The sequence below is a fragment of the Eriocheir sinensis genome, chromosome 43 (assembly GCF_024679095.1).
Source record: "Eriocheir sinensis breed Jianghai 21 chromosome 43, ASM2467909v1, whole genome shotgun sequence".
In the NCBI taxonomy this organism is placed as follows: domain Eukaryota; kingdom Metazoa; phylum Arthropoda; class Malacostraca; order Decapoda; family Varunidae; genus Eriocheir; species Eriocheir sinensis.
The window spans coordinates 14,042,395-14,054,894 of NC_066551.1; the positions used below are offsets into that span (position 1 = coordinate 14,042,395).

The 12,500-nt window shown below is 43.6% G+C and overlaps 1 protein-coding gene across 4 annotated transcripts in view; it reads right to left on the reverse strand.

Annotated features, from left to right (window-relative positions):
* LOC126980191 (discoidin domain-containing receptor 2-like) overlaps positions 1-12,500 on the reverse strand; it is a 274,256-nt gene that overhangs the window by 189,619 nt on the left and 72,137 nt on the right. For 2 of the 4 annotated variants that reach the window (XM_050829814.1, XM_050829812.1), the window contains 2 exons: positions 8,877-8,928; positions 6,729-6,931 (listed from right to left, as the gene is read on the reverse strand). The gene's annotated coding sequence lies outside the window, so the exon portion shown is untranslated. The remainder of the gene's footprint in view (positions 1-6,728; positions 6,932-8,876; positions 8,929-12,500) is intronic. The other 2 variants (XM_050829813.1, XM_050829811.1) reach the window with 1 other exon arrangement.

Consider the following 12,500-nt stretch of genomic DNA (forward strand, 5'->3'; position numbering starts at 1 on the left):
CTCTCTCTCTCTCTCTCTCTCTCTCTCTCTCTCTCCATACAGGCAATAGAACAACTATACTAATCCATGGACCATGGTGTCTGTGTGGTCTAATTTTCTATGTAATTCTATAATTCTCTCTCTCTCCTTCTTCTTCTTCTTCTTCTTCTCCTTCTTCATATTCTTATTATTATTGTTATATTATTTTTTTAAGTGCCGCTTATGGCGCTTGCAGACTTTCCTGAGGGCCTCTTGGGCGACCCCAGCCCGCTAGTGGCGCAGGCGAATTTTATTTATAGTGGCTGCTGTGATACATGCCTCTTGCTTGGGCCATGCTGCCCCCCGGTGCTCCTCTTGAACGATGTCGGTGAAGCTAGGGTTGACTGAAGATCTGGGCAGCATGTGAATAATCTTCCGCCACTCGGCGATGGTTTGAAAAATCAGCGTGTTTCCGTGGGACTCGAACGTAGGTCTAAACGAGCTCACCAAGCCCGCACGCTCCTCTTTCTCCGCCACCTCATCAACATCAACATAATCATCAACATCAACATCATAATCTTCACCCTCCTTTAGACAAGAGTTACCGAGGAATTCCAATCACAAATATTCGAAAAAAGAAAATGAAAAACAGAGAATCTACTCTTGCCATTATTTCTTGTTCAAATCGTTTATTCAGTATTTTATCTCCCTTCTTGCGTGTCTGGGAGACGTAGGGAATATTGAATCAAGGAAAATTCTTATGCATGGTTTGTTTTTACATTCTCTGGGCTTATCAACCTTTGTTTCTCTGAGCGATCGCTGACAAAAGTAGAGAAAACCATCAGACAGACAGACACAGACAGGAAGACACAGAGACAGATACACCGAATGATAGACGGGTGATAATAGAAGACACATATAAATAATAAAAAAGGAAAGCCATTTTACGTACAGAAATAGATAGAGTGGCATGCAAAGAGTAACAGACATACTGACAAACAGACAAAACACAGACACAGAAACTAGCAGACCAACAGACAGACAGACAGAAAGACAATCAAGTGATAAATAAGCAAGTAATAGACAAAAGTAGATAACAGTGATGAATACAAATAGAACATGCAAGAGGTGATAAAGAGTGGAGGGGAAGGAAATAGAAGTAAAGGGAGAGGGGTTTCAGAGGTGCAAAATGGCTCACACAAACAAATAAACCGCAGACAACAAACAGTTCCTTGGAGGAGAGAAAGCAAATAAAATGCCCTGAAAAATGAATAATAAAGATGATACGAGACAAGGGATTAAACCTTTCACTTTATAATTTTTTTTTCCCCCAAACTTTAATTCTCCTCGTCCCTCCCAGGCTTATCCTTGCTCTTTTTGTCTAACTTATTTAAAATTTACACCTGTCCCATGAAACTACTGATTTACTCGAGAGAGAGAGAGAGAGAGAGAGAGAGAGAGAGAGAGAGAGAGAGAGAGAGAGAGAGAGAGAGAGAGAGAGAGAGAGAGAGAGAGAGAGAGAGAGAGAGAGAGAGAGAGAGAGAGAGAGAGAGAGAGAGAGAGAGAGAGAGAGAATCTTACTTTTCTTACTTCAATCCTTATCTTCCTCATGTTCTGTTCCTCCTCCTCCTCCTCCTCCTCCTCCTCCTCCTCCTCCTCCTTTTCTTTACACGGTACCACACGAGTCTTCTTAATAGCTACAACAGCTGATATAGGAAATAATCTGCCTGCGTAAATAAAAGATTGGCTTACCGGAGGAAAACAACGAGTTTCGACGAGTGGCTCCCTGTTAGTAATGAAATACTGCAAGGGTCAGTTCTAGGACATCCTCCATACTGGAGTTTGATGATGATGAAGGGGTAGACTCTCGCCATGTCCGGGTGCATAATATATAACACCTTGAACGGATTTTTCAGTTACCTGAAAAGTGTCAAATGTCCTTTAACTATTCCGTGTAAAGGCATGGTCTTCGGATCCAAAGACCATAAGTCCATAACCATGCATGCAAAATGATTGTGAAGCCACTGTAGGTTGCACATGAAGGATCGTATTTTGGGAACAATATCAGCAGTGCTGTGAAACTTACAAAGCTCTGCAAGTCTTCCTGTAAAAAAAAGCTAATTATATGCCCGGGTTCATCGCTAAGAACTTCGACTGTACATCGCCGGAAGCAATGCTATCTTTGAATAACTAGTTGGTGAGACCTCACCTGAAGTACGCAGCGCATTTTTGATCCAAAAATAGAATGGGATTTTTAATCTGAATTTTGGCTAGGGGCAATACTTATCATTTGCTTCTGTGGCAAAATGAGACAAAGTACTACAATATTTCATTAAAATAATTCAAATAATTGCGTATAAAAGTATTGCTTCATGAATTGGAAACGGTGTAGGGCCTGCCTGGCAACTCCAATGTAGTTCTCGCTTCTTCTTATCAAGCTGATGCAAAAGTGAATAAAATCAGGCTTTCAGTGATATGCGATCCATGCTAATGTATTACAATGTTAATAAGTCTATACTTCGAATTTGTTAGCTTCGTTTTCAACGGAAATAAATGCAGAATAAATTTCTGCGATGTGATATATCAAGAAACAATCCGTCAGGCGACAGCTTGATAAAAGGACGGCGAAAAGCAACAACAGCTGCCAGATTTACTTAAATCAGAAGGCTGACAGACGGCACCTACGTGTTATCAAGCCAGCAGATATTTTCTCAGTTAAGATACAGGCTTCTATAAAAAGGCGGCTTACTGTAACTACCTGACACAGGAATTAGTATAGTGATGTCAGTAAGTTCGCAGATGATACCAAAATTGGCAGAGTAATCCAATCAGACAGGGACACTAGCGTTCTCCAGGATGAGCTTGACAGACTATATGATTGGGCGGGGAAGTGGCAGACAGAATTCAATATTGGGAAGTGTAGCATTCTGAGTGTAGGTAGGAATAACCCCTCACACAATTACTCCTTAAATGACACTCCGCTGAGCAGGTCTGGGCGTGAGAGTGACTTAGGAGTCTTAGTGAGTGCTCACCTCCGTCCTAGGGCTCAATGCATTCAGGCTGAAAATAGGGCAAACAGAGTACTGGGATTCATCTCAAGGAGCGTAAGCAATAGGAGCGCTGAAGTCATCCTCAAACTTTACTTAGCACTAGTTCGACCTCATCTCGATTATGCAGTTCAGTTCTGGTCCCCCTACTATAGAATGGATATCAAGATGTTAGAATCTGTACAGAGGAGGATGACAAAGATGATTCAGGGGGTGAAAAACTTGTCTTATGAAGACAGGCTGAAGCATTTAAAACTACACTCTCTAGAAAGGCGAAGGTTGCGAGGAGACCTGATCGAAGTCTATAAATGGATGAAGGGCTTTAATAAAGGGGATGTCAATAAGATTTTGATAGTAAAAGAGCCAGGTAGGACGCGCAGCAATGGTTTTAAGTTAGACAAATTCAGATTCAACAAAGACATAGGCAAGAATTGGTTCACCAACAGAGTGGTAGATGAATGGAACAGGCTTGGGAGCCATGTTGTGGGTGCCAATACCATAGATGCATTCAAGAAGAGGTTAGATAAAGCCATGGATGGTGAGGTAAGGTGGGGTTGAGAGTACAGGAGCTGCCCTGTAATAGGCCAACCGGCCTCTTGCAGACTATACTTACATCCTTTTGTTCTTATGTTCTTAAAAGCGTACGGGTGCTACAGGCAGCACGTAAAAAATAAATAGTTACCAGGTTTTACAAACAGTAACTTCATTATACAAGAAATAACGCAAGGTGAACAGTCTTTTCTTTTCTTCTTTAATTTCACAGGAAGTTTTTTGAAAATCTTGAATGGAATATCGCAGTACTCTGCCTCACAGCCATCTTGAGAAACAAATGAAAGGTGTCGTATTTCTTTCTCCTTCACGCCGTGGGAACGGTTGACACAAGGCAGCCACCATTTACAAGGAATTTCAAAAGTTCTCTATTAAAAGGACATCGTTGAGGACACATCTTAACACACAAAAAAGTGACCACTTATTTCTATCAAATAAGAAACGACTTTGTGACATCTGACCGAGAACTATAGAAGTAACGGTCAACACACAATGGCAGGAGGTCTTTCTCTCGAGCAGTCATCCGCCATTCGAACAACTTCGAACAACATCGAATTTAGAGTAAACTTTCTGCAGAAATAGTTACTGCAAAAAACATTTGAAAATCACATTGACCGTTACTTTGTCATTACGAGAGTGAAATGAAGAGTGAACTAAACGTTCCCATACGCACGGAGATCAATCGGTGTTCCTCAGGTCACTGAAGTTCCTGACGAACAAATGAATTTTAAATCACTACAGCAGGCAGACTAGGCAGGCCTGCTCTTCCATGCTTCCACGTTTCATTTCCTTACCAGCATCATCATCACACATCATATTTTCCTTTCTTCTTTTTTTTTTCTTCTTCTTCTTCTTCTTCTTCTTCTTCTTCTTCTTCTTCACCTTCTTGCCCTTCTTCCTCTTCTTTCTACTACTCTTTCCCCTTCTCTTTCTACTCCTACTAATCTTCCTCCTCCTCCTCGCCTTCTTCTTCATCTTTCTCTTCTTCCTCTTCCTTCTCCTCGCCTTCCTCCTCTTCACGGAAGCGTAAACGGAGACGAATAAGAAGGAAGCAGCTAATTATTGGTGTTGAACGAGACTGGCGTCTTAGAGGCTGTGTGTGTGTGTGTGTGTGTGTGTGTGTGTGTGTGTGTGTGTGTGTGTGTGTGTGTGTGTGTGTGTGTGTGTGTGTGTGTGTGTGTGTGTGTGTGTGTGTGTGTGTGTGTGTGTGTGTGTGTGTGTGTATATTGACATTTTTTTTACCTTTTTATTCTTCAAATTCAATCTAAGAAATTAGTCAACCAATCTTCCTTTTCATTATTTGACTTCTGATTCGGCTCTCCTCGCTTTCCTCCTTCCTTCACTTCAATTTATTATCCTCACTCGCACTCCTTTCTTTCTCTAGTTGATTTGTCGAGTCCCACCTCTCTTCCTTAATTTCCTCTTATTCCTCTTTTCTCTTACGCCCTGTCTCTCCTTCAATTTATTTACCTCACTCACTCACTTCTTCCTTTCTCTTGTTTGTCCACCGCCCACCACCAATCCTGCTTAATTTAGCCTCCCGGCCCCGGCCACTCCCTCTGTACCTGAATTTCCACCTACCCAGCATTCACTTTTTGTCGCCTCCTGAGTTATCGCACGAAGCGAGTTTCTATTAATATTCCTTTCATTTAAGTTATCGCAGGCGCCGGGGTTCCTCAAATATTCCTCTTGTTTAACCTGTAACTTATCACCTTCAACAAGTCTCCCCTAACTTATTCAAGGCAAGTTTCTCTCTCTCTCTCTCTCTCTCTCTCTCTCTCTCTCTCTCTCTCTCTCTCTCTCTCTCTCTCTCTCTCTCTCTCTCATTCAGTCCTGCCTTTGTCTAATTAACAAGTTCAACTCACCCTCTGTCACACTCTCTCCTCGCCCTCTCACAGTCTTCTCGGTATTCACCATTGTCAAATTTCTAGCTTGTCATTCAATTGCCAGCGCGGACCGGAGGCGTCGGGACCGTCACTCTCCTCCCAGACGACAGAGCATTGTGGATTCAGAGGCTGTTGAGGCGAGAGATAAAGACAGCGAGTGGTATGTACCCGAGGGCTATTTTCTCTCGCTTTAGGATGTCGGTGCAAGAAATACGCGATCGTCGATGGCTTATTAAGACGCAGGTGATAATGACAGGTAATGGCGAGGGTACTATTCATCGTTTGGGACGTGGGTGATGAAGCTGATTGGATACTGCGAGTCGGTGAAAGAAATACACGATCGCCGATAACATTCTAAAAGTCAGGTGGTAACAACATGTAATATCAACGTGTAAACTATCGACGCCATGCTCCGGTCATGCTAAGGACGTACGTGGCTGGACTAAGCTGATGGTTCCTGTCCCTTCGCCTGTCTGCCAAGATGCCGCCGACGCCACCGCCAACACCTCTGCTGTCTGATTTTCACACGTCGCCGAGAATGTTTAAATTATCCACACGTCTCCCAGCAGCATTAACCTTCATTGTGGCTGCAGGTCGACGGAGGCACGGCGCGGGCACACCAGGTAGCCTCGGGCGGCATCAGGATCATAAAGGTACACCTAGACACCTGCACAAACCTCGCCTGTCCGCCTGCATCCACAACAGCAGGTGCAGACACGCGTGATGCAACCTGAGACACCGTAAGATGAGGTTCCGAGGAGAAGGAGCGAGGCCGTGGTGGAGTTTTAATAAATGAATGAATAGATAAAGTTAAGAGGTAACTGTACTACTGCGGCCAGGCTCATATATTTACAGCCTCACTAATGCTTATTTTCCTCACCTGGCCAGCTTTTAAAACCCTGGTCAAGTAGCGCCTACACCATCCATTCTCACCTCGCCTCCGCCAACACATCCAGCGCCACCACCACCACCTGATTTTTATTCCATCCTGGCTTAACCTCCAACAACCTACCCAACACCACGACTCGAGGAGGAGTTCAGTAACCTTCAGAAGCACGTCCTCGTTAATTTAGCCTTCTCTTCCTCCTCTCCACCTAGTCTTTTCCTCCTTCTCCACATAGCCTATTCTTCCTCCTTTTATCAGTCTCCCCAACAAGCCTCCTCCCTCTCCGCCTCCAACTACTCTTCTTCCACCTCCTCCTCCCCTTCTACCTCCTCCTCCTCCTCCTTCTTGATCATCATTATTACCATCCTCCTCCTCATCTTCCTCCTCCTCCTCCTTCAGTACCTTGAGCTTGGCCGCCACGACCACGAAGAACACAAGGACGGAGGCAGGAAAAGCAAGGTGCAGCAAGAGCGATCGGCTGTGTGGGTTGCCTTTGGTCTTGTTTATGAGACAGTAACGGGAGGCTGGAGGCGGCTAGCGGCGCGCGGGCAGGCCGGCTACACCTTGTGAGAAGCCTGACCCGCCCCTCCTCAAGTGACTGCCCGCTGCGGAGAAAAGAGTAAGAGTAGTAGTAGGAAAGAGGGAGGTAGGACTACAAGATAATCTACTTCCAGTTCCTCCTCAGCTCGTCCTGGTAATCTTCTGTTCCGTCTAAGTACTCACAGCTTTGAGTCATGTGCAGACGTAATAAGGGGAGGCGTTAGATGAGTGGGGTGAGAGTGTAGTTAATCGGCTCATAATTAATCCCTACCTTCTGCCAGGTGTTTTCAGTCCCGTATCAAGGCTTTCAGTTCAGAAAAAAAACTTTAAATCTTTTATCTCGTGTTCCGATACCAAATATTCCACCACCAATATGAAAAGTGGGTGTTATTATGGGAACTCTTACTGAAATGGAGAAGAATGGCTAAGAAGCGGTTAGGTGAGAGAAGAAGAGGTGATATAAGATAAAGGGGAAAAAAAAATGTAAAGGGCGAGGAAGTAAAGAAAATAAAAAAAAGAATTCCAAGGCGCCACACAAGAGGGAGAGAAACAAGGCAAAGGCTGGAGAAGGAAGCGAAAGAGATGAAAGACTAGGAACAGAGGATGGAAAATTATTTGATATAGGAGAGTAAAGGAAAATGATGAGGAGGGAGGAAAATAAGAGCGTCAAGTACCAAGGCGGTCCAAGACGTAATATAAGGTGATAGAGAGGAAGAGGAGGAGGGGAAATTGAAGGTTGGAGAGGGGAAAAGAGTGCCTCACAGTGCCATACGTTGCTTCTAGAGGGCGCCTCGGTTCGTATCATTGGCGGGAGGCGAACAAAAGACGCTCGCTTGACGCCTCTTTCCTCGACAAATAAAATAAGTTTCTTTTGTGTTGTTCTTCCGTCGAGTGGCTGGGAAAGTTTTGTTTCGTATAAATTACCGAGTTGAAGAAGCCAATTTAAATACTGAGAGAGAGAGAGAGACCAATTCTTGCCTATGTCTTTGCTGAATCTGAATTTGTCTAACTTAAAACCATTGCTACGTGTCTTACCTGACTCTTTTACAACCAAAATCTTATTGTAGTAGTAGTAGTAGTAGGAGGAGGAAGAGGAGGAGGAGGAGGAGGAGGAGGAGGAGGAGGACGAGGACGAGGACGAGGAGGAGGAAGAGGACGAGGACGAGGAGGAGCAGGAGTAGGAGGAGGAGGAGGAGGAAGAAGAATATTGGATAAGAAGGGAGAAACGAAAGCGGGAAAGATGGGAGAGGGAGAAGGAGAGGGAGGGAAAAAAAAAGAAAGGGTATAATTCATGGCTCCTAAGATGGAACCACTCACCCTGTCCGGCCCCGGCCTGTGAGGTGACTGCTGCAGACAAAACACCGACAAAACGAAATAAAGAAAAAGTATTATTGTTCGTGCTTATTACAGTCTCTCTCTCTCTCTCTCTCTCTCTCTCTCTCTCTCTCTCTCTCTCTCTCTCTCTCTCTCTCTCTCTCACACACACACACACACACACACACACACACACACACACACACACACACACACACACACACACTCCCACTTCCCATCTTCATGACTAATCTAAACGAGATTTAACTTTTAAAATTATTTTGTAAAAGATAATGATGACGATGTTTAGTTGTCCTTAACAGAGCATCTTGATGGTTCCCCGTGACGGATGTGACGAGCCTGTTAGGCGCTGAGTACACGTGCTGGGTGGGTGCTTAAGTGGGTGGTCCCGAGGCAAGGGTTCGTGTAAACAGGCGAAGTAGATAACTATATTAAGTTTTGACTAAGTGGCAGTGTATTCAATACAAACAGATGTACTGATAAGATGTAGCACAGTGGATATATTAAACAGTAGTACATATGTATTAAGTAAATATGTTATCATGAACGGATATTTAGTAGTAACACCAAAACGCTGAAGGGGACAGAGATAAAAGATTATATTAGAATAATACGCAGGAAGCTGCTCCCACATACTGTTGAAAACATGCCAGAAGAAGTAATCAATATACTTACAGCGCTCCAGTCGTTGTGTTATCGAGCAACACTTATCGCCGCGTCACAGCCACTGGAAAGGTGGAAAAATAATAATTGCACCACATGCACTAAACCAAGTGGATATCTTTGACAGCGACACTAATATTCAATAATGTAGCAGAAGTAAATGTAACGGAGTATATTTTAATAAAAGAATTTATTAACTCGCACAATAAGGGCTTAGGAAATATTAAAATGATAGCAACTTTTACAGTTAAGGTACTGTATATACTTGACGGCGACTTTATCTGTTTCAGTGCAACAGGCAAAGTAAATGTAGTGTACAGAAAAATACTAATCAAGGGAATGTATTAACTAGCACAATAATGACATAAAAAGTGTGAAAATGGTAGTTACTTAAATATCAAATGTACTGAATATCTTTGCCAGCATTTTATTCAATTTGATGTACAAGCCAACGTAAATGTATTAAACACAGAGCAAATAGGACCTAGAAAATTTGAATTATAGTTATCTAAATATTAAACGTATTGGATATATTTGACAAGATTTTTTTTTTCCAATCCGATGTATTAGACAAGAACACTCCCAGCACGACGATCTGAGGTTCATATTACACGACAGGCATACACAGGCGAGGGTGTGGCGGGGGGGGGGAGGTGGGGGGGGGGCGGAGGGCGGGTGAAGGGGGAGGAGAGGGAAGAGGAAAAGGGAGGAGGAAGGGAAGGGAGGAGGGGGAGGAGGGGGCGCGGGGGAGAGTCACAGCAAGAGGTGAAAAATTCTTGCACACAAAATTTACAGAAACTTATTTATGGGCACAACACACATTAATTTCTGCCTCCCTTCCTCCCTCCCTGTCATCCCTCCCTCCCACCCTCCCTACCCTCACCTGCCCCCTCCCCCCTCACACTCATATTCTCCTCCTCCCTCTCCTCCCCAGTCCCTCCTTAGGCTGACAAAGGTTGTGTGTGAAGGCTGACAAAGTATACTACCTCCTCCTTCTCCTCCTCTTCCTCCTCCTCCTCCTCCTTCTCCTCCTCCTCCTCCAGTGTCTTCCCAACCCAAGTTCGTCCTCCATGTCTCCTTCATTTCTCTCCCTCTCTCCCTCCTCGTCCTCTTCCTCCTCCTCCTCCTCCTGTTTACCTGCTTCCTAATTCATCAGTGTTCTAATCTTCCTTACATAGACTAAAGCAGAGCAAAAAAAAAAAGGTTAAAATGTATCTCTCTCTCTCTCTCTCTCTCTCTCTCTCTCTCTCTCTCTCTCTCTCTCTCTCTCTCTCTCTCAAAAATGCAGACACACCCAGATCATGACATCACGACACTTTGACCCTAAGGCAATTATGAAATACGGCTGATAGTGATTGTTTATATTACAGTGTACATAGATACGTAGATTATTGAATAAAATACTGCAACGAGACACTCAACTCTTAACAATATTTTCTAAAGAAGGGAGGAATAAGAGTAAAATTAGGCTGCTGTACGTTTCGATCAGCCTCTTAACTTGTAAATAATTCGTAAACAAGCAAATGGATAAGTTACTGTGGAGTATCTCCCCTAAGAAAGTATACACACACACACACACACACACACGTTCGCAGTCACACTGATGATGAGAGAAAAATGTTAGATGTGTTTGGTTTAAGACCAAATGAGAGAGAGAGAGAGAGAGAGAGAGAGAGAGAGAGAGAGAGAGAGAGAGAGAGAGAGAGAGAGAGAGAGAGAATTTTGACATTTGTGAAGGAAATGTTGTTTATTTTTTATATACACAATTTCTTGGAATCCGAAAACTTCCTTATCATCATGTTTTGCTCTTCTCTCTCTCTCTCTCTCTCTCTCTCTCTCTCTCTCTCTCTCTCTCTCTCTCTCTCTCTCTCTCTCTCTCTGATGTAAGAACACTCATCATCCACATCACACAAAGACACAGTGACAGGAGCGCCAGGAGGAGGAGGAGGAGGAGGAGGAGAAGCAATGGCCGGAGGAGGAAAGGAGGTGGAGGAGGAGGAAGAGAAGGAAGAGGGGGAGGTACGGGGGAGAGTCGTCGCCATCAGCGGAAAGATTTATCCTCACACAGCGTTGTTGACTGTGTTGGACATTAGCGTCAGCCTCCCGCCGGCCTCCTGCGAGTCTAGCTGCCCCATCCTCCTCCCCTCCCCTGTCTCCTTGCTTATTCTTTGTTTACTTTCCTTATTTTTTTATCTTTACCCTTCCTTTTGTTTTCCAACCCACCTCTTTCTCTTCTCTTCCTGGCCTCCTCCATTAATGTAATCTCCCTTGTATCCTCCTTCTCTCCCTTGTCTCCTTACTTTTCCTTGTTTTCTTTCCTTATTGCTTGCTCTTTCCCCCTTCTTTTATTTTCCAGCCCTCCTCTTTCTCTCCTCTTCCTTGCCTCCTCCATTACTGTAATCTGCATTGTATCCTCCTCCTCCCCCCTGTCTCCTTGCTTATTCCTTGTTTTCTTTCCTTATTTCTTGCTCTTTCCCCCTTCTTTTATTTTCCAGCCCTCCTCTTTCTCTTCTCTTCCTTGCCTCCTCCATTACTGTAATCTCCTTTGTATCCTCCTCCTCCCCCTTGTCTTCTTACTTTCCCTTGTTTTCTTTTCCTATTTCTGGATCTTTTCCCCTTCTTTTGTTTTCCATCCCAACGCTAACTATCCTCTTCCTTGTTTCCTTTGTTCCTGTCATCTTCTATATCCCTCCTTTTTTCTATAATCCTCCTCTCCCTTTTCTCTTTACTTCTCTTTGTTCTCTTTCCCTATTCTTTCTTGCTACTTTCCCTTTCTTTTGTTTTCTATGCCTACTCCTTTCCTCTACTCCGTTCTTTATCCTCCCTCATATTCTCCTTCAATCCCTTGTCTCCTTACTCTCCAATGTTTTCTTTCCTTATTCTTTTTGCTCTTTTCCCTTTCTTTTGTTTTCCATTCTTTCTCTTTATTTCCTCTTCCTTGCTTCCTCTCTTCCTGTCATCTACTTCTCATCTGTTTTCTGGTCCTTCTCTCCCTTGTCTTCTTACTTTCCTGTTTTCTTTTCCTACTCTTTCTTGCTCCGCACCTTTTCTTTTGTTTTCTATCTTTTCTTTTCTCTGCTTTCTCCGTTATTTTCGTGTTCTTTATATCAACTTTATTGTTTCTCCTTTCCTTTCGTTTTCTACACATCCTCTTAATTTCTCTCTTTTTTCTTTCGCATTACATTTATCCTCTTCCTTGCCTTCTTCCCTCCCTTCCGTGTTCCATCCTTCTCCTTCCTTTTACTCTTCCCTTCCTTTCTCCATATTCCTCTCTCCTTTCCTCCTTCACTCACTTTAACATTTCCCTGTCCTTCATTTTCTATACCCTTTATTTTCCTCCTTCCTTCTCTTCCCGCCACTTCCTTCCACCTTATATCCTGTTTGTCCTTTCTCTCCGTATCTCACTTCCCTATTTCATTTTCCTTCGTTCTTTTCCTCCTCTTCCTCCACGACTCTCTCCCATTATCTGTTCTCTTCTTCTCTCTCTTCCATAATCCTTTATTTTCTCCCTCTATCTCTTTCTTTCCGTTCTTTTATCCCTTCTCTCCTTTCATTCGTTCCCTCATTCCCTTCTTTGTTTTCTTTTCCTCGTCTCTTCTGGGTGTGTTTGTGTGTCTAATTTGGCACAGAACGTGT